Source organism: Leucopleurus acutus (genome assembly GCF_964270905.1).
Source record: "Leucopleurus acutus genome assembly, chromosome: 12".
Taxonomy (NCBI): domain Eukaryota; kingdom Metazoa; phylum Chordata; class Mammalia; order Artiodactyla; family Delphinidae; genus Leucopleurus; species Leucopleurus acutus.
Window position 1 is genome coordinate 44,201,817 of NC_139154.1, and position 27,179 is coordinate 44,228,995.

Consider the following 27,179-nt stretch of genomic DNA (forward strand, 5'->3'; position numbering starts at 1 on the left):
GGATGCACAGGCTCAGTGGCCATGGCTCACGGGTCCAGCCGCTCCGCGGCATGTGGGGTCTTCCCGGACCGGGGCACGAACCCGTGTCCCCTGCATCGGCAGGCAGATGCTCAACCACTGCGCCACCAGGGAAGCCCTGTTTCTTTTTTGATATTGTGCTGCATGAGCTGCTTGTAAATGTTGGAGATTAATCCTTTTTCAGTTGCTTCATTTGCAAATAAATGCTCCCATTCTGAGGGTTTCTTTTCGTCTTGTTTATGGCTTCCTTTGCTGTGAAAGAGCTTTTAAGTTTCATTAGGTCCCATTTGTTTATTTTTGTTTTCACTTCCATTTCTCTAGGAGGTGGGGCAAAAAGGATCTTGCTGTGATATGTCATAGAGTGTTCTGCTTATGTTTACCTCTAAGAGTTTTGTAGTGTCTGGCCTTACATTTAGGTTTTTAATCCATTTTGAGTTTATTTTTGTGTATGCTGTTAAGAAGTGTTCTAATTTCATTCTTTTACATGTAGCTGTCCAGTTTTCCCAGCACCACTCTTTGAAGAGGCTGTCTTTTCTCCATTATATGTTCTTGCCTCCTTTATCAAAGACAAGGTGACCATATGTGGCTGGGTTTATCTCTGGGCTTTCAATCCTGTTCCATTGATCTATATTTCTGTTTTTTGTGCCAGTACCATACTGTCTTGATTACTGTAGCTTTGTAGCAAGTCTGAAGTCTGGGAGCCTGATGCCTCAGGTACCATTTTTCATTCTCAAGATTGCTTTGGCTATTTGGGGTCTTTTGTGTCTCCATACAAATTGTGAAAAGTTTTTGTTCTTGTTCTGTGAAAAATGCCAGTGGTAGTTTGGTAGGGATTGCATTGAATCTGTAGATCGCTTTGGGTAGTAGAGTTGTCTTCACAATATTGATTCTTCCAATCCAAGAACATGGTTATACCTCTCCATTTGTTTGTATCACCTGTAATTTCTTTCTTCAGTGTCTTATAGTTTTCTGCATACAGGTGTTTTGTCTCCTTAGGTAGGTTTATTCCTAGGTATTTTATTCTTTTTGTTGCAATGGTAAATGGGAGTCTTTCCTTAATTTCTCTTTCAGATATTTCATCATTAGTGTACAGGAATGCAAGAGATTTCAATGCATTAATTTGGTATCCTGCTACTTTACCAAATTCACTGATTAGCTCTAGTAGTTTTCTGGTAGCATCTTTAGGATTCTCTATGTATAGTATCATGTCATCTGCAATCAGTGACAATTTTACTTCTTTTCTGATTTGGATTCCTTTTATTTCTTTTCCATCTCAGATTGCTGTGGCTAAAACTTCCAAAACTATGTTGAATGATAGTGGTGAGAGTGGGCAATCTTGTCTCATTCCTGATCTTTGTTGAAATGGTTTTTGTTTTTCACATTGAGAACGATGTTGGCTGTGGGTTTGTCATGTATGACCTTTATTATGTTGAGGTAAGTTCCCTCTATGCCTTCTTCCTGGAGAGTTTTTATCATAAATGGGTATTGAATTTTGTCAAAAGCTTTTCCTGCATCTATTGAGATTATCAAATGGTTTTTATCTTTTGGTTGGTTAATATGGTGTATCACATTGATTGATTTGCATATATTGAAGAATCCTTGCATTCCTGGGATAAACCCCACTTGATCATGGTGGATGAATCTTTTAATATGCTGTTGGATTCTGTTTGCTAGTATTTTGTTGAGGATTTTTGCATCTATGTTCAACAGTGATATTGCCCTGTAGGTTTCTTTTTTTGTGACATCTTTGTCTGGTTTTGGTATCAGGGTGATGGTGGCCTCGTAAAATGAGTTTGGGAGTGTTCCTCTCTCTGCTATATTTAGGAAGAGTTTGAGAAGGATAGGTGTTAGCTCTTCTCTGTTTGATAGAATTCACCTGTGAATCCATCTGGTCCTGGGCTTTTGTTTGTTGGAAGATTTTTAATCAACGTTTCAATTTCAGTGCTTGTGATTGGTCTTTTTATATTTTCTATTTCTTCCTGGTTCATTCTCGGAAGTTTCTGCTTTCTAAGTATTTGTCCATTTCTTCCCGGTTGTCCATTTTATCGGCATGTAGTTGCTTGTAGTAATCACTCATGATCCTTTGTATTTCTGCAGTGTCAATTGTTACTTCTCCTTTTCCATTTCTAATTCTGTTGATATCAGTCTTCTCCCTTTTTTTCTGGATGAGTCTGAATAATGGTTTATCAATTTTTTTTATTTCCTCAAAGAACCAGCTTTTAGTTTTATTGATCTTTGCTATCATTTCCTTCATTTCTTTTTCATTTATTTCTGATGTGATGTTTATGATTTCTTTCCTTCTGCTAAATTTGGGTTTTTTTTTTTTTTGTTGTTGTTGTTATTCTTCCTTCTCTAACTGCTTTAGGTGTAAAGTTAGGTTGTTTATTTGAGATGTTTCTTTTTTCTTAAGTAGGGTTTCATTGCTATTAACTTCCCTCTTAGAACTGCTTTTGCTGCATCTCATAGGCTTTGGGTTGTCATGTTTTCATTGTCATTTGTTTCTAGGTATTTTTTGATTTCCTCTTTGATTTCTTCAGCGATCTCTTGGTTATTTAGTATTGTAGTGATTAGCCTCCATGTGTTTGTGTTTTTTGCAGTTTTTTTTTTTTCCTGTAATTGATACCTAGTCTCAGAGCACTGTCGTTGGAAGATACTTGATACAATTTCAATTTTATTAAATTCACCAAGGCTTGATTTGTGACTCAAGATATGATCTATCCTGGAGAATGTTCCATGAGCACTTGAGAAGAATGTGTATTCTGTTGTTTTTGGAGGGAATTTCCTGTAAATATCAATTGAGTCCCTCTTGTTTAATGTATCATTTAAAGCTTGTGTTTCCTTATTTATTTTCATTTTGGTTGATCTGTCCATTGGTGAAAGTGGGGTGTTAAAGTCCCCTACTATGGTTGTGCTACTGTCGATTTCCCCTTGTATGGCTGTTAGCATTTGCCTTATGTATTGAGGTGCTCCTGTGTTGGGTGCATAAATATTTACAATTGTTATATCTTTTTCTTGGTTTGATCCCCTGATCATTATGTAGTGTCCTTCTTTGTCTCTTATAGTAGTCTTTATTTTAAAGTCTATTGTGTCTGATATGAGAATTGCTACTCCATCTTTCTTTTGATTTCCATTTGCATGGAATATCTTTTTCCATCCCCTCACTTTCAGTCTGTATGTGTCCCTAGGTCTGGAGTGGGTCTCTTGTAGACAGCATATATATTGGTCTTGTTTTTGTATCCATTCGGCCAGTCTATGTCTTTTGGTTGATACATTTAATCCATTTACATTTAAGGTAATTATCAATATTTATGTTTCTATTACCATTTTCTTAATTGTTTTGGGTTTGTTATTGTAGGTCTTTTCCTTCTCTTGTGTTTCCTGCCTAGAGAAAGTCCTTTAGCATTTGTTGTAAAGCTGGTTTGGTGGCGCAGAATTCTCTTAACTTTTGCTTGTCTGTGAAGCTTTTAATTTCCCCATTGAATCTGAATGAGATCCTTGCTGGGTACAGTAATCTTGGTTGTAGGTTCTTCCCTTTCATCACTTTAAATATGTCTTGCCACTCCTTTCTGGCTTGCAGAGTTTCTGCTGAGTTTCTTCCTTTGTATTTTGTTTGTTGCTTTTCCCTTGCTGCTTTTAATATTTTTTCTCTGTATATAATTTTTGACAGTTTGATTAATATGTGTCTTGGCGTGTTTCTCCTTGGATTTATTCTGTATGGGACTCTCTGCACTTCCTGGACTTTATTGACTATTTCCTTTCCCATGTTAGGGAAGTTTTCCAATATAGTATCTTCAAATATTTTCTCATTCCTTTCTATTTCTCTTCTTCTTCTGGGACCCCTATAATTATAATGTTGGTGCATTTAATGTCCCAGAGGTTTCCGAGACTGTCCTCAGTTCTTTTCATTCTTTTTTCTTTATTCTGCTCTGCAGTAGTTATTTCCACTATTTTATCTTTCAGGTCACTTATCCGTTCTTCTGCCTCAGTTATTCTGCTATTGATTCTTTCTAGAGAATTTTTAATTGCATTTATTGTGTTGTTCATTGTTTGTTTGCTCTTCAGTTCTTCTAGGTCCTTGTTAAATGTTTCTTGTATTTTCTCCATTCTATTTTCAAGATTTTGGATCATCTTTACTTTCATTACTCTGAGTTCTTTTTCAGGTAGACTGCCTATTTCCTCTTAATTTGTTTGTTCTGTTGGGTTTTTACCTTGTTCCTTCATCTGCTGTGTATTTGCTCCTTCATTTGCTGTGTATTTCTCTGTCTTCTCATTTTGCTTAACTTACTGTGTTTGGGGTCTCCTGTGCAAGTTCCTAGTTCCCTTTGTTTTTGGTGTCTGCCCCCAGTGGGTAAGGTTGGTTCAGTGGGTTGTGTAGGCTCCTCGTGGAGGGGACTGGTGCCTGTGTTCCAGTGGATGAGGCTGGATCTTGTCTTTCTGGTGGGCAGGACCATGTCCGGTGGTGTGTTTTGGGGTGTCCATAAACTTATTATGAATTTAGGCAGCCTCTCTGCTAATAGGTGGGGTTGTGTTCCTTTCTTGCTAATTGTTATGGGCTGTCCAGCACTGGAGCTTCTTGGTTTTGAGTGGAGCTGGGTCTTAGCTTTGAGACAGAGATCTCTGGGAGAGCTCTCGCCAATTGATATTACATGGGGCCAGGAGGTCCCGGATAGTGACCTGTGCTTGCACACAGGCTTCTTGGTGGCTGCAGCAGCAGCGTTAGCGTTTCATGCCCATTTCTGGTGTCCACACTGATAGCTGAAGCTCACACCAATCTCTGGAGCTCACTTAGGTGGTGCAGTGCCTTCTGTGGGCAGACGGGGAAGGAATCCCCTCTCCTCACGTACCCCAAAACAATGGTCTCTTGCCTTTCAGCAGGTCCAAACTTTTTCCCATCTCCCTCCCGGCCAGCTCTGGTGCACTAGCCCCCTTCAGGCTGTGTTCATACAGCCAACCCCAGTCCTCTCCCTGGGATCTGACCTCTGAGGCCGGAGCCTCAGCTCCCAGCCCCCACCCGCCCCAACGGGTGAGCAGACCAGCCTCTCAGGCTGGTGAGTGTTGGCCAGCACAGATCCTCTGTGTGGGAATCTCTCCACTTTGCCCTCTGAACCCCCGTTGCTTCGCTCTCCTTTGTGGCTCTGAAGCTTCCCTCCCCCACTCCCCGCCCAGCTCCTGTCTCTGCCAGTGAAGGGGCTTCCTAGTGTGTGGATGCTTTTCCTCCTTCACAGCTCCCTCCCAGAGGTGCAGGTCCTGTCCCTATTCTTTTGTCTCTGTTTTCTCTTTTTTCTTTTGCCATACCCAGGTACGTGGGGAGTTTCTTGACTTTTGGGAAGTCTGAGGTCTTCTGCCAGTGTTCAGTAGATGTTCTGTAGGAGTTGTTCCACATGTAGATATATTTTTGATGCATTTGTGGGGAGGAAGGTGATCTCCACATCTTACTCCTCTGCCATCTTGACGGTCCTTTAGGACAGTTTTATTTATTTATTTTTTTAAATACAAAGATAGTTCCTATATGTTCCACAACCACAGCTAAATCTTACCTAAGTATGTCACATTAATTTTAATTAATGAACCAATATTGACACATTATTATTAACTAATAAATAAATAAGAACACGTTGCTGACCCAGTACAAACTGAATACATCTGTAGAAGCCCAATTAAAAAAAAAAAAGTAAAAGCCACAACTTCGCTAGGTAGATGGTAACTTAGGTAGGTAGGTGGTATCCCAAACTAGTTTTTATCCTGAGGATTTCTGACAATCTGTGAAGATCTTGAGCTTCCAAATTTACACCTACACAAATTTCTGGGATAGAAGAAAAGTCTTAGGGCCATTCAAGATAGAGTGTGTATCAGAAAAACCTCACATAAACCTGGGTTCATAATGTATACCCTCAGTATAAGTGTAAACAAAATCTAAATTTATGTCTAAATAAATAAAGCTTATTTTATGTCTAGGCTTTGAGGCTAAATGTAGAGAGGAAATCTTTTCTGAGAAGTCATAAAACAATAGGTTTATATAGCTGAAGAGAGAATTAGTAAAATGGAATGCACATTTGATGAAAGTATGTCCACACAGCCTGGTGAATATAAAACATGGAAATTAAGCATAGAATAAGAGAGTGTAAGAAATGTTCAATATATGTTCCACAAGAAGCTAGTGGTGAAGGAGAAACATGTAAAGGAACTTTTTTCATCAGTAGAATCCATTAACAATGTCAAAGGCAAACCAACAAGTGGGTGATAATACTTAGATTGTATATGGTAGAGGATTTATATCAAGTACATGCAAAAAAGTCTCATGCTTGTCAATAAAAGACTGGCAATCTAGTTATTGTTTTAAAAAAAAGGTCAAAGACATAGCAAGGTATTTCACAAAAGAAGAAATTAAATAGCCAATAGTCATATGAAAATGTGTTCAACCTCATTAGATATCAGAGAAATACAAATTAGAACTATGGTAAAATACAACTATACACCCAACAGAAAAACAAAAAATTACATGCAAAAAGCCTATTGTACAAAGGGCTAGTAAGAATGAGGAACAACTTCAACTCTCAGACATTACCATGGCAGAGTAAATCATTTAACCACTTTGAAAAACTAACAATATCTACAAAAGCTGAACATAAGCATAGTTTGTGACACCACACTTTCATTTATAAGGATACACCCAACAGGAATGCATACATGGGTGCACCAGAAATTACGTATAGCTATATTTATAGGAGCATTTTCCCTAATAGACAGAAACTGGAAACTAGTCAAATGCCCATCAATATAGATGACTATATTACTGGAATGGGATATTATATAAACTTTATACATCACTTAGTATTAATCTCACCATCTGCAATACACTATTGCCCAAAAGAAGCCAGACACAAAAATATTGTACATCATGAATACAATTATAAAGTTCAAAACAGTCAAAAATAATATATGTCATTGGAAGTAAAGCTAATGGGTACTTTTGGATGGAAAGGATGATGGAGGTAAAACTTCTAGAGGAAGAATTTGAGGGCTAAAAGGGAGAAGAACGCTACTCACAATGGCAAGAAAAATACAACATACTTAGAAATAATACTGAGAAGGTATATCAATTCTTTCAGGAAAAATTACAAACTCTTGAAGATATTAAAGACTAAATAAAGTAAGAGATAAACTTTGTTATAGATAAGAAGACTGAATGTTATGAAGATGTAAAATTTCCCCATATTTACTTTTTTTACATTAATTTTTATTGGAGTATAGTTGCTTTACAATGTCGTGTTAGTTTCTGCTGTGCAGCAAACGGAATCAGCTACACATATACATATACCCCCTCTTTTTTGGATTTCCTTCCCATTTAGATCACCACAGAGCTTTGAGTAGAGTTCCCTGTGCTATACAGTAGGTTCTCATTAGTTATCTATTTTATACATAGTAGTGTATATATGTCAATCCCAATCTCCCAATTCATCCCATCCCCTCTTCCCCCCCGGTATCCATATGTCTGTTCTCTATGTCTGTGTCTCTATTTCTGCTTTGCAAATAAGTTCATCTGTATCATTTTTCTAGATTCCACATATAAGTGATATTATACGATATTTGTTTTTCTCTTTCTGACTTACTTCACTCTGTATGACAGTCTCTAGGTCCATCCAATTTAAGTTTAATTTCAATGGAATTCCAAACCAAATCCCTACAGAATTGTTCATGGCAAGGATGAAGTGATTGTAAAATGTATATGGAAATACAAAAGATAAAAAAAGAGCAAGGCACTCCTAAAAGAGAACAAGATGAGGTGACTTTCCCTAACAGATAGCAAGACATTCTATAAACCATAGTTATTAAGATTCATGCACATATGCAAACACGATTTACAATTAAGCTGACACTCCAGATCAGTGGAGAAAGGATAGATTACCTAATTGTGCTTAAGTAATTGGTTATCCACGCAAAATAATTAATTTTTATCCCTCCCTCACACCCTACACAAAATAATTTTAAGTAGATTAAAAACTTAAATGTAAAAACCAACATTATAACACTTTCAGGATGGACTTCCCTGGTGCTGCAGTGGTTAAGAATCAGCCTGCCAATGCAGGGGACATGGGTTCAGTCCCTGGTCCAGGAAGATCCCACATGCTGTGGAGCAACTAAGCCCATGCACCACAACTACTGAGCCTGTACTCTAGAGTCCGTGAGCCACAACTACTAAGCCTGCGCTCTAGAGCCCACAAGCCACAACTACTGAGGCTGCGTGCCACAACTACTGAAGCCCACACGCCTAGAGCCCGTGCTCCACAACAAGAGAAGCCACCACAATGAGAAGCCCACACATCACAACGAAGAGTAGCCCCCGCCCACCACAACTGGAAAAAGCCCGCGCGCAGCAACAAAGACTAAAAACCCAACACAGCCAAAAATCAATCAATAAAATTTTTTTAAGTGATTAAAAAGAGAAAACTTTCAGGAAATGACAGAAACAAATGTCACCATGATCTCAAAATGGGAAAGAATCTCTTAAGCAACATAAAAATGTGTGAATACTAAAAGAAAGTATTAGAAATTTACGAAAATCAAATCTGCCATCATACAGTGAGTAAATGGCAAGCCTTATATTGGGAAAGATATTTGCACTTCATATAATATATAAAGTATTAAACTCATATTAAATAGACTCCCTCAAAGCAATGCAAAAAAAAAAAAAGCAGAAACATAGGTAAAAGGCATGAAGGGGAGAAAAAATAGGAATGATCCATAAGCATGTGAAAAAAGTCTACACCTCATGAACAGTAAGAAATATTTAAATTAAAAACATGGTACATGGTAAAAAGATAAATAAACGAGTACCATTCCATACCCATATGACTGGCAAACATTAAAAAGTCCAACAGTACCAGATGTTGGCGAAATTCTGAAGCAAAACAAATTCATCCACTTATTGTTGTGCAATCATACATTGGCCCAACTGTTTGGAAAATGATTTAACATTACTGAGTGATATTGACAGCTTGCATACCCAACCATTTCACTTCTAGATATACGCTCCAGAGAAACTCTTGGCTGTGTGCAACGTGAAACTTGTACAAGAATATTCACAGTAGTATTTTTAATAAAGGCAAGAAATGGAAAAACCCAAATGTCTATCAATCATAACACGTACAAATATATTCTTGTACATTCTTACAGCAGTAAAAATGTGAACTACAACTACACAGTGACTTGTAACTACAGGGGTGAATAATTGAAGCATAATTTTGCTGCAAAGAGGCAAATCAAAAAATCAGCCCTACCACATGCTGTTGAAGTGAACATGAGTAGATAATAGACTATATTTAATAAAAGTTTGAGGCTGATGAATGCAGAATCCAGAAGAGCAGTTACCTGAGGGAGAGAGAGTCGGATGCAGTCAGAGGGCCGCTCTAACCATGTCTAAGTATGGTGATGTTCTTCTAATTAAATGGAGATTTGACTACCTGGGTAATCATCTTATTATTCTTAAAATGTTACATATGTATTTTATAAACTTTCTATATGTGTAATATATTTCATCATGAAAAGTTTAGATTATTAAGAAAAGAGAAAAATACTAAGGTTTTATTTTTTAGCTGTTTTAAAAATGAAGGAACCCCTAAATTCCCAGATGAGAAGCTAAAACATAAAAGAAGAATATTTTGAGATTTCTATACAGGTCTAAACGCTAGAAAATAATTGTTCTTTGTAATCTGAATACCTACAAATTAAATGTGTGTGTGTGTGTGTGTGTGTGTGTGTGTGTGTGTGAAGCTTAAAATATCAAGAATATTCTAGAAGACAAGACCCTCAATGTTTTCCTCTTTGTGTCTCCACAGGTCTCCCCGAATGGGATTCTGAAAAACTCAGATAAAACCAGAAGCCTTGCCAGAGGAAGCTGCTGCCTCTTTCTCCTTCACTATTTTTGCCTTTGCGCAGTTCATGGCAGGTCCCTTTTTGTACCCCTGCTAAATGCCTCCAGACCACACATCTTCTTGCCGTCACACATTCCTGACCACACTGCAGCCTCTTGCCTCTTTCAATTTGAGGACCACTGTACTAAGCTAGAAGTGCACCCATGGAGACCCCAACGCTTTCACCTCCTGTAGAACCTTGTGGTGGGGCAGCTGCCCTCTAATTGCTGCCATCTTGGGCTTTTTGCCAGTCTCAGATATCTACTTATAACCCTTTTCTGCTAGGTAACTGTACACCTCTTCTCATTTTGGGATTTTCTAGAGGAGAGTCACAGAGCAGAATGAAACTCTCGTTTTCTTTTCTATCATAGCCTTCTTCTTTCAAAATACAAAATTAGGGAGTGGTGGGGCCAGAGGATGTGAGTTTTATAGACAAGAAGAGACCAGACACATCTCCATGCTTTATCTGCACTCTCTCTGCATCTTTGAGGCCTCACATTGCATCTGGACTACAGGGTCCCTCCTCCTTCCCAGGTGTGTCCTCTCCAGGTCACATTTGCTTTCCCTGTGCACTGACTTCCCTTTGCCACCACCCCCTTCTCACATTTATGAAACATGTCTGCATGTATCCATGACAAAATTATCAAGACACAGAAGAAAATGAAAGACTGCAAGAGAATAAATGACCCCAAAATATTAACAGATAATTTACCCCAAAGTGTCTGATCTCTCTAGTAATGCAGTAAATTCAAATGATAGCAAATCAAATAATGTTGTACATGCACTGACATATGAAGGTAAAGATAATATCATTATCTAATTCAAGCACAATTAAAGATAATTGATAAACTAACTGCAATACCATTTAAAAATAATACATTGGGAAAGCAAAATGACATAATATAAAGAAACAATAGAGATATTTGTAAAAGGAAACTATGCAACATATGAAATATGGATGCCAAGTATATGTCAGGGGAGAGGCACATACTCTAACGTATTAAAGCAAAAACAAAATTCTGCTCACCACCACTATCAACACCACAAAACAAAATTAAGAAAGCAAGTTATGTGTTCAGTATTAAGCTACTTTAATAAATGACATCATACCAACAGATAAAACATTATTTGTTCTGATATTTAGGAGCAAAAATATGTATGCTATAACAAAAACTGATAGTTACAACTATAAATCTATATATGCACATTCTGCTTGTAGACTTAGAGGTGCACATTCAGAAATGGGCATTTTGTCACGGACTGTAGCTGGATGGCAGATTTTATGTTACTGCTTGAACAATATGAAACTGCCAAATTTCACCTGCTTTTGACCTAATCAAAAGGAAATGGCATGTGGTTAAGTCTAATACATTAAAAACGCTGCCTCAGAAAAAAGGCACCTACTGTCCTGCTCTCAAGGAATGCCAGTTAACAGTATTGATAAAGGTAATGTTAGAGTCCACAGATTTCTTAAACGTCTTCAGTTTAATTATAAGCCCTTCTGTGTTTTAAAAGTGTTTTAAAAGTCCTTTGTTTTAAAAGTCCCTTTGTTTTAAAAGTCCCTGTTTTAAAAGTCCTTTGAACCCCTGTATTTTTTAATTTGCTACACATCCTAAATGTTTTCTAGTCTTCCCTTCACTCATAGGGCTGCAAGCACCTGACAGTGATGAATGCAAAGCACCTTATGGCACGCAAGCCCATATTTCTAATAAAATTCTAACGCGCCCCCCCCCCCCCCCACACACACACATAGTGCTTCAAGCCTAACGGGCTGTCTTTCAGCCTTTCTTGCCTATGCAAACCCATTTGGCCAAAACAACCTGAGAAAACTAGAATTATTTGCAGAATCACTGCAAAGGAGTTCAAGCATGGAAGAATCATTATTCATAATTTGCTGCCTATGGTAAAAATCAGTACCAGTCTGTTCATTTTCACTTACTTATTCACTTAATAAATCATCGAGTAGACATGATTTTCAACCTCCCCCAAGAAAGACAAAATTCTTTCAGAAAATAATCACTCAATGATTTAAGCTGAAAATATAAATGTAGTGCACACAGTACATAAAAATCTCTCTCAGCTATATAAATCTTATACACATCCTCCTTCTCTTTTGTGCTATGACAATGCTCAGAGACCAAAGAATGTTTGTAAGCAAGAGTTTTCAAATTGCTCAATGTCAAAAGTTTCTCATGGACATTTTCGAAAATAAAATAGGTTGCAAAGAAGCCCCACCCTGGGTGAGTCAATTTGGGAAAATGGACTTTTTTTTTTTTTAAACTCTGAATAAGAACCGATTTCTGGCAGAGTCTTTTATATAAGTGTGTTGAGAACACAAATGAGCACAAAATCAGAAATTTAGAGGGGGAATAAAACAGGGAGGAGAAAAGACAGGGGGTAATTTTTTTTGTTTTACAAATTATGATAGAGGACATAGACACGGATGGTGAAAGAGAGGAAATAGGTATGTGAATGACTACCGTTGACCTGCATTCGTCATCATGTGCTAGGCTATGTTGTGTTAACCAACAACTTCTAATCTCAGAGGCTTAAGAGGATAAAGGTTTATTTCTCACCTTTGTTGGCTGAGATCCAGGCTGATGTAGCAGTTTGCCTGCAACTGGGACATGCATTCTTACAGCACAGGAAGAGAAGCAATGGTGGAATCATGGTGTGGCTCTTTAAACTCAGATGTGGGGTACTTCACTTCTGCTGGCATTCCACTGGCCAGAGTTACAGGGCCAAGCTAGACACCAACGTGGGGTAGTATACTTTCCGCAGGAAGGGGCCCTGCAATGAAAAATGTGAGAGACTGGCAGCAAACACTTGGGAATAATACAACATACCACAACTTCCTGCAATACCTCTGATCCATATCAGAAGGAAATTCCTAAATAAACTTATCTTCAATCAAAGGTAAGTTGTCTCAATGGAAGTTAAATATAGGGATTAATTACAGTGCAATTCTTTTTATGACTATTGTAAACGGACGAGAATTTATTATGTAGTAGGTACCCCCTAATTTGTTTATGTTCATACTTGAGATAGGCATTATAGTACGGATTAAAATTGATGGCTACCTGTCTAATTTTATTTTTCTTATCTCATAGCCTAAGGTTGAAGCTTTAAGGGCTTTGTAAGCATTGTTGCTTTCTTTTCTCCCTGAGACTGGTACTGGTTGTGCAGCATATAAGACAGAAAAATGGAGACGAAAATATTATCTGCATTTACAGTAAAAAAAAAAAAACCCAAAAAACAGTTGTACAATATACCATTAGATCTGCCAATAAAAGAGCATTCTCACTGCTCTTATATTAAACAGATTTACTCATCCTTTACTGGCAAAACTGGAGAAATTCTAGCTTCCAATATTGGGAAAGGCACCTCCCCACATGGATTATTACAAGTCCAACTTGTGTACCATATTTATAAACATCATCTTCTTTAATAAATAATCTTCAATGAATTATATTAGAAATGTATGGTAGACAACTGATTTGTCCATCAGGGTCACAAATGACCTTTATTAATATGATAAAGTCTTAGATAGCAAATATAAAAGGAACTATTAAAAGTAATATAAAAGGGCTTCCCTGGTGGCTCAGTGGTTAAGAATCCACCTGCCAATGCAGGGGACACGGGTTTGAACCGTGGTCTGGGGAGATCCCACATGCTGCGGAGTGGCTAAGCCCGTGTGCCACAACTACTGAGCCTGCGCTCTAGAGCCCGTGAGCCACAACTACTGAAGCCCATGGGCCTAGATCCTGTGCTCCGCAACAAGAGAAGCCACCGCAATGAGAAGCTCGCGCACCACAACAAAGAGTAGCCCCCACTCGCCTCAAGCAGAGAAAGCCCGGGCGCAGCAACAAAGACCCAACACAGCCAAACATAAAATAAAATTAGGACGAGGGGAAGATGGCAGAAGAGTAAGACGCGGAGATCACCTTCCTCCCCACAGATGCACCAGAAATACATCTACACGTGGAACAACTCCTACAGAACACCTACTGAACGCTGGCAGAAGACCTCAGACCTCCCAAAAGGCAAGAAACTCCCCACGTACCTCGATTGGGCAAAAGAAAAAAGAAAAAAACAGAGACAAAAGGATAGGGGCTGTACATGCACCAGTGGGAGGGAGCTGTTAAGGAGGAAAGGTTTTCCCACACTAGGAAGCCCCTTTGCGGGCGGAGACTGCGGGTGGCGGAGGGGGGAAGCTTCAGAGCCGCGGAGGAGAGCACAGCAACAGGGGTGCGGAAGGCAAAGCAGTGAGATTCCCGCACAGAGGATCGGTGTCAATCGGCACTCACCTGCCCGAGAGGCTTGTCTGCTCACCCGCCGGGGCAGGTGGGGCTGGGAGCTGAGGCTCGGGCTTCGGTCGGAGCGCCGGGAGAGGACTGGGGTTGGCGGCGTGAACACAGCCTACAGGGGGTTAGTGCGCGACGGCTAGCCGGGAGGGAGTCCGGGGAAAAGTCTGCACCTGCCGAAGAGGCAAGAGACTTTTTCTTCCCTCTTTGTTTCCTGGTGCGCGAGGAGAGGGGATTAAGAGCGCTGCTTAAAGGAGCTCCAGAGACGGGCGCGAGCCGCGGCTAAAAGCGTGGACCCCAGAGACGGGAATGAGACGCTAAGGCTGCTGCTGCCGCCACCAAGAAGCCCCCCCCTTCCGGGGAGCCTGTGCAGCCCGCCACTGCCAGGGTCCCGAGATCCAGGGATAACTTCCCCGGGAGAACGCACGCACGGCGCGCCTCCGGCTGGTGCAACGTCATGCCTGCGTCTGCCGTCGCAGGCCCGCCCCGCACTCCATGCCCCTCCCTCCCCCACCCCCACCCGGGCCTGAGTGAGCCAGGGCCGCCGAATCAGCGGCTCCTTTAACCCCGTCCTGTCTGAGCGAAGAACAAACGCCCTCCGGCGACCTACACGCAGAGGCGGGGCCAAATCCAAAGCTGAGCCCCAGGAGCTGTTGGAACAAAGAAGAGAAAGGGAAATCTCTCCCAGCAGCCTCAGGAGCAGCGGATTAAAGCTCCACAATCAACTTGATGTACCCTGCATCGGTGGAATACCTGAATTGACAAAGAATCATCCCAAATTGAGGAGGTGGACTTTTGAGAGCAAGATTTATGACGTTTTCCCTTTTTCCTCTTTTTGTGAGTGTGTATGTGTATGCTTCTGTGTGAGATTTTGTCTGTACAGCTTTGCTTCCACCATTCGTCCTAGGGTTCTATCCGCCCGTTTTTTTTTGTTTTGTTTTTTTTAAATTTTTTTCATAATTATTTTTATTTTAATAACTATTATATTTTATATTTATTTTACTTTATCTTCTTTCTTTCTTTTATTCCTTCCTTCCCTCCTTCCTTCCTTCCTTTCTCCCTCCCTCCCTCCTTTCTCTTTCTTCTTCTACTAATTCTTTCTCTCTACTTTTTCTCCCTTTTATTCTGAGCCGTGTGGATGAAAGGCTCTTGGTGCTGCAGCCAGGAGTCAGTGCTGTGCCTCTGTGGTGGGAGAGCCAACTTCAGAACACTGGTCCACAAGAGACCTCCCAGCTCCACATAATATCAAACAGCGAAAATCTCCCAGAGATCTAAATCTCAACACCAGCACCCAGCTTCACTCAACGACCACCAAGCTACAGTGCTGGACAACCTATGCCAAACAACTAGCAAGACAGGAACACAACCCCACCCATTAGCAGAGAGGCTGCCTAAAATCATAGTAAGTCCACAGACACCCCAAAACACACCACCATATGTGGACCTGCCCACCAGAAAGACAAGATCCAGCCTCATCCACCAGAACACAGGCACTAGTCCCCTCCACCAGGAAGCCTACACACCCACTGAACCAACCCACTTAGCCACTGGGGACAGACACCAAAAACAATGGGAACTACGAACCTGCAGCCTGCAAAAAGGACACTCCAAACACAGTAAGATAAGCAAAATGAGAAGACAGAAAAACACACAGCAGATGAAGGAGCAAGATAAAAACCCATCAGACCTAACAAATGAATAGGAAATAGGTAGTCTACCTGAAAAAGAATTCAGAATAATGATAGTAAAGATGATCCAAAATCTTGGAAATAGAATAGACAAAATGCAAGAAACATTTAACAAGGACCTAGAAGAACTAAAGATGAAACAAGCAACGATGAACAACACAATAAATGAAATTAAAAGTACTCTAGATGGGATCAATAGCAGAATAACTGAGGCAGAAGAACAGATAAGTGACCTGCAAGATAAAATAGTGGAAATAACTACTGCAGAGCAGAATAAGGAAAAAAGAATGAAAAGAACTGAGGACAGTCTCAGAGACCTCTGGAACAACATTAAATGCACCAACATTCAAATTATAGGGGATCCAGAAGAAGAAGAGAAAAAGAAAGGGACTGAGAAAATTTTGAAGATATTATAGTTGAAAACTTCCCTAATATGGGAAAGGAAATAGTTAATCAAGTCCAGGAAGCACAGAGAGTCCCATACAGGATAAATCCAAGGAGAAATACATCAAGACATACATTAATCAAACTGTCAAAAATTAAATACAAAGAAAACATTAAAAGCAGCAAGGGAAAAACAACAAATAACACACAAGGGAATCCCCATAAGACTAACAGCTGATCTTTCAGCGGAAACTCTGCAAGCCAGAAGGGAGTGGCAGGACATATTTAAAGTGATGAAGGAGAAAAACCTGCAACCAAGATTACTCTACCCAGCAAGGATCTCATTCAGATTTGATGGAGAAATTAAAAACTTAACAGACAAGCAAAAGCTGAGAGAGTTCAACACCACCAAACCAGCTTTATACCAAATGCTAAAGGAACATCTCTAGGCAAGAAACACAAGAGAAGGAAAACACCTACAATAAGGAACCCAAAACAAATAAGAAAATGGGAATAGGAACATACATATCGATAATTAACTTAAATGTAAATGGACTAAATGCTCCCACCAAAAGACACAGATTGACTGAATGGATACAAAAACAAGACCCATATATATGCTGTCTACAAGAGACCCACTTCAGACCCAGAGACACATACAGACTGAAAGTAAGGGGATGGAAAAAGATATTCCATGCAAATGGAAATTAAAAGAAAGCTGGAGTAGCAATTCTCATATCAGACAAAATAGACTTTAAAATAAAGACTATTAGAAGAGACAAAGAAGGACACTACATAATGATCAAGGAATCAATCCAAGAAGAAGATATAACAATTGTAAATATTTATGCACCCAACATAGGAGTACCTCAATACATAAGGCAAATACTAACATCCATAGAAGGGGAAATCGACACTAACACATAAATAGTAGGGGACTTTAACACCCCACTTTCATCCATGGTCAGATCATCCAAAATGAAAATAAATAAGGATACACAAGCTTTAAATGATACATTAAACAAGATGGACTCAACTGATATTTATAGGACATTCCATCCAAAAACAACAGAATACACATTTTTCTCAAGTGCTCATGGAACATTCTCCAGGATAGCTCATATCTTGGGTCACAAATCAACCCTTGGTAAATTTAAGAAAATTAAAATTGTATCAAGTATCTTTTCCGACCACAATGCTATGAGACTAGATATCAATTACAGGAAAAGATCTGTAAAAAAATACAAACACATGGAGGCTAAACAATACATTAATTAGGGGAGAGCAGGAAGATGGCGGAAGAGTAAGACGCGGAGATCACCTTCCTCCCCACAGATACACCAGAAATACATCTACACGTGGAACAACTCCTACAGAACACCTACTGAACGCTGGCAGAAGACCTCAGACCTCCCAAAAGGCAAGAAACTCCCCACGTACCTGGGTAGGGCAAAAGAAAAAAAAAGAATAAACAGAGACAAAAGGATAGGGACGGCACCTGCACCAGTGGGAGGGAGCTGTGAAGGAGGAAAAGTTTCCACACACTAGGAAGCCCCTTCGCGGGCGGAGACTGCGGGAGGCGGAGGGGGGAGCTTCGAAGCCGCGGAGGACTGCACAGCAACGGGTGCGGAGGGCAAAGCGGGGAGATTCCCGCACAGAGGATCGGTGCCGACCGGCACTCACCAGCCCGAGAGGCGTGTCTGCTCCCCCGCCGGGGCGGGCGGGGCTGCGAGCTGAGGCTCTGAGGCTCCGGTTTCGGTTTCGGACGCAGCGCAGGGAGAGGACTGGGGTTGGCGGCTTGAACATAGCCTGAAGGGGTTAGTGCACCACAGCTAGCCGGGAGGGAGTCCGGGGAAAAGTCTGCACCTGCCGAAGAGGCAAGAGACTTTTTCTTCCCTCTTTGTTTCCTGGTGCGTGAGGAGAGGGGATTAAGAACGCTGCTTAAAGGAACTCCAGAGACGGGCGCGAGCCGCGGCTGAAAGCGCGGACCCCAGAGACGGGCGCAAGCCGCGGCTGGAGGCGCGGACCCCAGAGGCGGGCGGGAGACGTTGGGGCTGCTGCTGCCGCCACCAACGGGCCTGTGTGCGAGCGCAGGTCGCTCTCCACGCCCCTCTTCCGCGGAGCTTGTGCAGCCCGCCACTGCCGGGTTCCCGGGATCCGGGGACGACTTCCCCGGGAGAGCGCACGGCGGGCCTCAGGCTGGAGCAATGTCCCGCCGGCCTCTGCCGCCGCAGGCCCGCCCCGCATTCCGTGCCCCTCCCTCCCCGCCGGCCTCAGTACGCCAGAACCCCCGAATCAGCGGCTCCTTTAACCCCGTCCTGTCTGAGCAAAAAACAGACGCCCTCCAGCGACCTACACGCAGAGGCAGGGCCAAATCCAAAGCTGAGCCCCTGTGAGCTGTGAGAACAAAGAAGAGAAAGGGAAATCTCTCCAGCAGCCTCAGAAGCAGCGGATTAAAGCTCCACAATCAACTTGATGTACCTGCATCTGTGGAATACATGAATAGACAGCCAATCATCCCAAATTGAGGAGGTGGACTTTGGGAGCAAGATCTATGATTTTTTTTTCCCTTTTCCTCTTTGTGTGAAGGTGTATGTGTGTGCTTCTGTGTGAGATCTTGTTTGTATAGTCTTGCTTCCACTATTTGTCCTAGGGTTCTATCCGTCCATGGTTTTTTCTTAAATTTTTTTTCTTAATAATTTTAATTTTAAGAACGTTATTATACTTTACCTTCGTCCTTTCTTTCTTTCTTTCTTTCTTTCTTTCTTTCTTTCCTTCCTTCCTTCCCTCCTTTAGACAACGAATCATCCCAAATTGAGGAGGTGATCTCTGACAGCAAGATTTATGATTTTTCCCCCTTTACCTCTTTTAGTGAGGGTGTATATGTACACTTCTGTGTAAGATTTTGTCTGTATAGCTTTGCTTCCAACATTTGTCCTAAGGTTCTATCCGTCCCCCCTTTTTTTTTTCTAAATAAGAATTTTTTAATTCAATAACTTTATTATACTTTATTTTATTTTTACTGTATCTTCTTTCTTTCTGTTTTTCCTTCTTTCCCTCCTTCCTTCCTTCCTCCCTCCCTTCCTCCCTCCGTTCGTTCCTTCTTGCCTTCTTTCCTTCTTTGCTTCTTTCTTTCTTTCTTTCTTCCTTCCTTCCCTCCTTCCTTCCCTCCTTTCCTTCTTTCTTTCCTCATACTTCTACTAATTCCCTCTACTTTTTCTCCCTTTTATTCTGAGCCGTGTGGATGAAAGGCTCTTGGTGCTCCAGCCAGGAGTCAGGGCTCTGCCTCTGAGGTAGGAGAGCCAACTTCAGGACACTGGTCCACAAGAGACCTCCCAGCTCCACATAATATCAAATGGCGAAAATCTCCCAGAGACCTCCATCTTAACACCAGCACCCAGCTTCACTCAACGACCAGCAAGCCACAGTGCTGGACAACCTGTGCCAAACAACTAGCAAAACAGGAACACAACCCCACCCATTAGCAGAGAGGCTGCCTAAAATCATAATAAGGCCACAGACACCCCAAAACACACCACCAGACGTGAACCTGCCCACTAGAGAGACAAAATCCAGCCTCATCCACCACAACACAGGCACTAGTCCCCTCCACCAGGAAGCCTACACAACCCACTGAACCAACCTTAGCCACTGGAGACAGACATCAAAAACAGGAGGAACTACGAACCTGCAGCCTGCAAAAAGGAGACCCCAAACACAGTAAGATAAGCAAAATGAGAAGACAGAAAAACACACAGCAGATAAAGGAACAAGATAAAAATGCACCAGGCCTAACAAATGAAGAGGAAATAGGCAGTCTACCTGAAAAAGAATTCAGAATAATGATAGTAAGGTTGATCCGAAATCTTGGAGATAGAATGGACAATAGAATGGACAAAATGCAAGAATCAGTTAACAAGGACCTAGAAGAACTAAAGATGAAACAAGCAACGATGAACAACACAATAAATGAAATTAAAAATACTCTAGATGGGATCAATAGCAGAATAACTGAGGCAGAAGAACAGATAAGTGACCTGCAAGATAAAATAGTGGAAATAACTACTGCAGAGCAGAATAAAGAAAAAAGAATGAAAAAAACTGAGGACAGTCTCAGAGACCTCTGGGACAACATTAAACACATCAACATTCGAATTATAGGGGTTCCAGAAGAAGAAGAGAAAAAGAAAGGGACTGAAAAGATATTTAAAGATATTATAGTTGAAAACTTCCCTAATATGGGAAAGGAAATAGTTAATCAAGTCCAGGAAGCACAGAGAGTCCCATACAGGATAAATAAAAGGAGAAATACGCCAAGACACATATTAATCAAACTGTCAAAAATTAAATACAAAGAAAGCATATTAAAAGCAGCAAGGGAAAAACAACAAATAACACATAAGGGAATCCCCATAAGGTTAACAGCTGATCTCTCAGCAGAAACCCTACAAGCCAGAAGGGAGTGGCAGGACATACTGAAAGTGATGAAGGAGAAAAACCTGCAGCCAAGACTACTCTACCCAGCAAGGATCTCATGCAGATTTGATGGAGAAATTAAAACCTTTACAGACAAGCAAAAGCTGAGAGAGTTCAGCACCACCAAACCAGCTTTACAACAAATGCTAAAGGATCTTCTCTAGGCAAGAAACACAAGAGAAGGAAAAGACCTATAATAACGAACCCAAAACAATTTAGAAAATGGGAATAGGAACATACATATCGATAATTACCTTAAATGTAAATGGACTAAATGCTCCCACCAAAAGACACAGATTAGCTGAATGGATACAAAAACAAGACCCTTATATATGCTGTCTACAAGAGACCCACTTCAGACCTAGAGACACATACAGACTGACAGTAAGGGGATGGAAAAAGATATTCCATGCAAATCGAAACCAAAAGAAAGCTGGAGTAGCAATTCTCATATCAGACAAAATAGACTTTAAAATAAGGACTATTAAAAGAGACAAAGAAGGACACTACATAATGATCAAGGGATCGATCCAAGAAGAAGATATAACGATTGTAAATATTTATGCACCCAACATAGGAGCACCTCAATACATAATGCAAATACTAACAGCCATAAAAGGGGAAATCGACAGTAACACATTCATAGTAGGGGACTTAAACACCCCACTTTCACCCATGGACAGATCATCCAAAATGAAAATAAATAGGGAAACACAGGCTTTAAATGATACATTAAACAAGATGGACTTAACTGATATTTATAGGACACTCCATCCAAAAACAACAGAATACACATTTTTCTCAAGTGCTCATGGAACATTCTCCAGGATAGATCATATCTTGGGTCACAAATCAAGCCTTGGTAAATTTAAGAAAATTGAAATTGTATCAAGTATCTTTTCTGACCACAATGCCATGAGACTAGATATCAATTACATGAAAAGATCAGTAAAAAATACAAACACATGGAGGCTAAACAATACACTACTTAATAATGAAGTGATCACTGAAGAAATCAAAGAGGAAATCAAAAAATACCTAGAAACAAATGACAATGGAGACACAACGACCCAAAACCTGTGGGATGCAGCAAAAGCAGTTTTAAGGGGAAAGTTTATAGCAATACAAGCCCACCTTAAGAAGCAGGAAACATCTCGAATAAACAACCTAACCTTGCACCTCAAGCAATTAGAGAAAGAAGAACAAAAAAACCCCAAAGCTAGCAGAAGGAAAGAAATCATAAAAATCAGATCAGAAATAAATGAAAAAGAAATGAAGGAAACAATAGCAAAGATCAATAAAACTAAAAGCTGGGTCTTTGAGAAGATAAACAAAATAGATAAACCACTAGCCAGACTCATCAAGAAAAAAAGGGAGAAGACTCAAATCAATAGAATTAGAAATGAAAAAGGAGAGATAACAACTGACACTGCAGAAATAAAAGAGATCATGAGAGATTACTACAAGCAACTCTATGCCAATAAAATGGACTATCTGGAAGAAATGGACAAATTCTTAGAAATGCACAACCTTCTGAGACTGAATCAGGAAGAAATAGAAAATATGAACAGACCAATCACAAGCACTGAAATTGAAAACGTGATTAAAAATCTTCCAACAAAGAAAAGCCCAGGACCAGATGGCTTCACAGGTGAATTCTATCAAACATTTAGAGAAGAGCTCACACCTATCCTTCTCAAACTCTTCCAAAATATAGCAGAGGGAGGAAAACTCCCAAACTCCTTCTACGAGGCCACCATCACCTTGATACCAAAACCAGGCAAGGACGTCACAAAGAAAGAAAACTACAGACCAATATCACTGATGAACATAGATGCAAAAATCCTCAACAAAATACTAGCAAACAGAATCCAACAGCACATTAAAAGGATCATACACCATGATCAAGTGGGGTTTATTCCAGGAATGCAAGGATTCTTCAATATACGCAAATCTATCAATGTGATAAACCATATTAACAAATTGAAGGAGAAAAACCATATGATCATCTCAATAGATGCAGAGAAAGCTTTTGACAAAATTCAACACCCATTTATGATAAAAACCATGCAGAAAGTAGGCATAGAGGGAACTTTCCTCAACATAATAAAGGCCATATATGACAAGCCCACAGCAAACATCATCCTCAATGGTGAAAAACTGAAAGCATTCCCACTAAGATCAGGAACAAGACAAGGGTGCCCACTCTCACCACTCTTATTCAACATAGTTTTGGAAGTTTTAGCCACAGCAATCAGAGAAGAAAAGGAAATAAAAGGAATCCAAATCGGGAAAGAAGAAGTAAAGCTGTCACTGTTTGCAGATGACATGATCCTATACATAGAGAATCCTAAAGATGCTACCAGAAAACTACTAGAGCTAATCAATGAATTTGGTAAAGTGGCAGGATACAAAATTAATGCACAGAAATCTCAGGCATTCCTATATACTAATGATGAAATATCTGAAAGTGAAATCAAGAAAACACTCCCATTTACCATTGCAACAAAAGAATAAAATATCTAGGAATAAACCTACCTAAGGAGACAAAAGACCTGTATGCAGAAAATTATAAGACACTGATGAAAGAAATTAAAGATGATACAAATAGATGGAGACATATACCATGTTCTTGGATTGAAAGAATCAACATTGTGAAAATGACTCTACTACCCAAAGCAATCTATAGATTCAATGCAATCCCTACCAAACTACCACTGGCATTTTTCACAGAACTAGAACAAAAAATTTCACAGTTTGTATGGAAACACAAAAGACCCCGAATAGCCAAAGCAATCTTGAGAACAAAAAAAGGAACTGGAGGAATCAGGTTCCCTGACTTCAGACTATACTACAAAGCTACAGTTATCAAGACGGTATGGTACTGGCACAAAAACAGAAAGATAGATCAATGGAACAGGATAGAAAGCCCAGAGATAAACCCATGCACATATGGACACCTTATCTTTGATAAAGGTGGCAGGAATGTACAGTGGAGAAAGGACAGCCTCTTCAATAAGTGGTGCTGGGAAAACTGGAGAGGTACATGTAAAAGTATGAGATTAGATCACTCCCTAACACCATACACAAAAATAAGCTCAAAATGGATTAAAGACCTAAATATAAGGCCAGAAACTATCAAACTCTTAGAGGAAAACATAGGCAGAACACTCTATGACATAAATCACAGCAAGATTCTTTCTGACCCACCTCCTAGAGTAATGGAAATAAAAACAAAAATAAACAAATGGGACCTAATGAAACTTCAAAGCTTTTGCACAGCAAAGGAAACCACAAACAAGACCAAAAGACAACCCTCAGAGTGGGAGAATATATTTGCAAATGAAGCAACGGACAAAGGATTAATCTCCAAAATTTACAAGCAGCTCATGCAGCTCAATAACAAAAAAACAAACAACCCAATCCAAAAATGGGCAGAAGACCTAAATAGACATTTCTCCAAAGAAGATATACAGACTGCCAACAAACACATGAAAGAATGCTCAACATCATTAATCATTAGAGAAGTGCAAATCAAAACTACAATGAGATATCATCTCACACCAGTCAGAATGGCCATCATCAAAAAATCTAGAAAAAATAAATGCTGGAGGGTGTGGAGAAAAGGGAACCCTCTTGCACTGCTGGTGGGAATGTGAATTGGTACAGCCACTATGGAGAACAGTATGGAGGTTCCTTAAAAAACTACAAATAGAACTACCATATGACCCAGCAATCCCACTACTGGGCATATACCCTGAGAAAACCGAAATTCAAAAAGAGTCATGTACCAAAATGTTCATTGCAGCTCTATTTACAATAGCCCAGAGATGGAAACAACCTAAGTGCCCATCATCGGATGAATGGATAAAGAAGATGTGGCACATATATACAATGGAATATTACTCAGCCATAAAAAGAAACGAAATTGAGCTATTTGTAATGAGGTGGATAGACCTAGAGTCTGTCATACACAGTGAAGTAAGTCAGAAAGAAAAAGACAAATACCGTATGCTAACACATATATATGGAATTTAAGAAAAAAAAATGTCATGAAGAACCTAGGGGTAAGGCAGGAATAAAGACGCAGACCTCCTAGAGAACGGACTTGAGGTTATGGGGAGGGGGAAGGGTGAGCAGTGACGGGGCGAGAGAGAGTCATGGACATATACACACTAACAAACGTAGTAAGATAGATAGCTAGTGGGAAGCAGCCGCATAGCACAGGGATATTGGCTCGGTGCTTTGTGACAGCCTGGAGGGGTGGGATAGGGAGGGTGGGAGGGAGGGAGACGCAAGAGGGAAGAGATATGGGAACATATGTATATGTATAACTGATTCACTTTGTTATAAAGCAGAAACTAACACACCATTGTAAAGCAATTATACCCCAATAAAGATGTTAAAAAAAAAAAACAAAACCAAAAACAAAAAACAATACATTACTTAATAATGAAGTGACCACTGAAGAAATCAAAGAGGAAATCAAAAAATACCTAGAAACAAATGACAATGGAGACATGACAACCCAAAGCCTATGGGATTCAGCAAAAGCAGTTCTAAGAGGGAAGTTTATAGCAATACAAGCCCACCTTAAGAAACAGGAAACATCTCGAATAAACAACCTAACCTTGCACCTAAAGCAATTAGAGAAAGAAGAACAAAAAATCCCCAAAGTTAGCAGAAGGAAAGAAATCATAAAAATCAGATCAGAAATAGATGAAAAGGAAATGAAGGAAACAATACCAAAGATCAATAAAAGCAAAAGCTGGTTCTTTGAGAAGTTAAACAAAATTGATAAACCATTAGCCAGACTCATCAAGAAAAAAAGGGAGAAGACTCAAATCAATAGAATTAGAAATGAAACAGGAGAAGTAACAACTGACACTGCAGAAATACAAAAGATCATGAGAGATTAGTACAAGCAACTACAGGCAAACAAAATGGACAACCTGGAAGAAATGGACAAATTCTTAGAAATGCACAACCTTCTGAGACTGAATCAGGAAAAAATAGAAAATATGAACAGACCAATCACAAGCACTGACATTGAAACTGTGATTAAACATCTTCCAACAAACAAAAGCCCAGGACCAGATGGCTTCACAGGTGAATTCTATCAAACATTTAGAGAAGAGCTAACACCTATCCTTCTCAAAGTCTTCCAAAATATAGCAGAGGGAGGAACACTCCCAGACTCATTCTACGAGGCCACCATCCCCTTGATACCAAAACCAGACAAGGATGTCACAAAGAAAGAAAACTACAGGCCAATATCACTGATGAACATAGATGCAAAAATCCTCAACAAAATACTAGCAAACAGAATCCAACAGCACATTAAAAGGATCATACACCATGATCAATCAAGTGGGGTTTATTCCAGGAATGCAAGGATTCTTCAATATACGCAAATCAATCAATGTGCTAAACCATATTAACAAATTGAAGGAGAAAAACCATATGATCATCTCAATAGATACAGAGAAAGCTTTCGACAAAATTCAACACCCATTTATGATAAAAACCCTGCAGAAAGTAGGCAAAGAGGGAACTTTCCTCAACATAATACAGGCCATATATGACAAACCCACAGCCAACGTTGTCCTCAATGCTGAAAAACTGAAAGCGTTTCCACTAAGATCAGGAACAAGACTAGGTTGCCCACTCTCACCACTCCTATTCAATACAGTTTTTGAAATTTTAGCCACAGCAATCAGAGAAGAAAAGGAAATAAAAGGAATCCAAATCGGGAAAGAAGAAGTAAATTTGTCACTGTTTGCAGATGACATACACAAAGAATCCTAAAGATGCTAACAGAAAACTACTAGAGCTAATCAATGATTTTGGTAAAGGAGCAGGATACAAAATTAATGCACAGAAATCTCTGGCATTCCTATACACTAATGATGAAAAATCTGAAAGTGAAATCAAGAAAACACTCCCATTTACCATTGCAACAAAAAGAATAAAATATCTAGGAATAAACCTACCTAAGGAGACAAAAGACCTGTATGCAGAAAATTATAAGACACTGATGAAAGAAATTAAAGATGATACAAATAGATGGAGAGATATACCATGTTCATGGATTGAAAGAATCAACATTGTGAAAATGACTCTACTACCCAAAGCAATCTATAGATTCAATGCAATCCCTATCAAACTACCACTGGCATTTTTCACAGAACTAGAACAAAAAATTTCACAGTTTGTATGGAAGCACAAAAGACCCCGAATAGCCAAAGCAATCTTGAGAACGAAAAACAGAGCTGGAGGAATCAGGCTCCCTGACTTCAGACTATACTACAAAGCTACAGTAATCAAGACAGTATGGTACTGGCACAAAAACAGAAAGATAGATCAATGGAACAGGATAGAAAGCCCAGAGATAAACC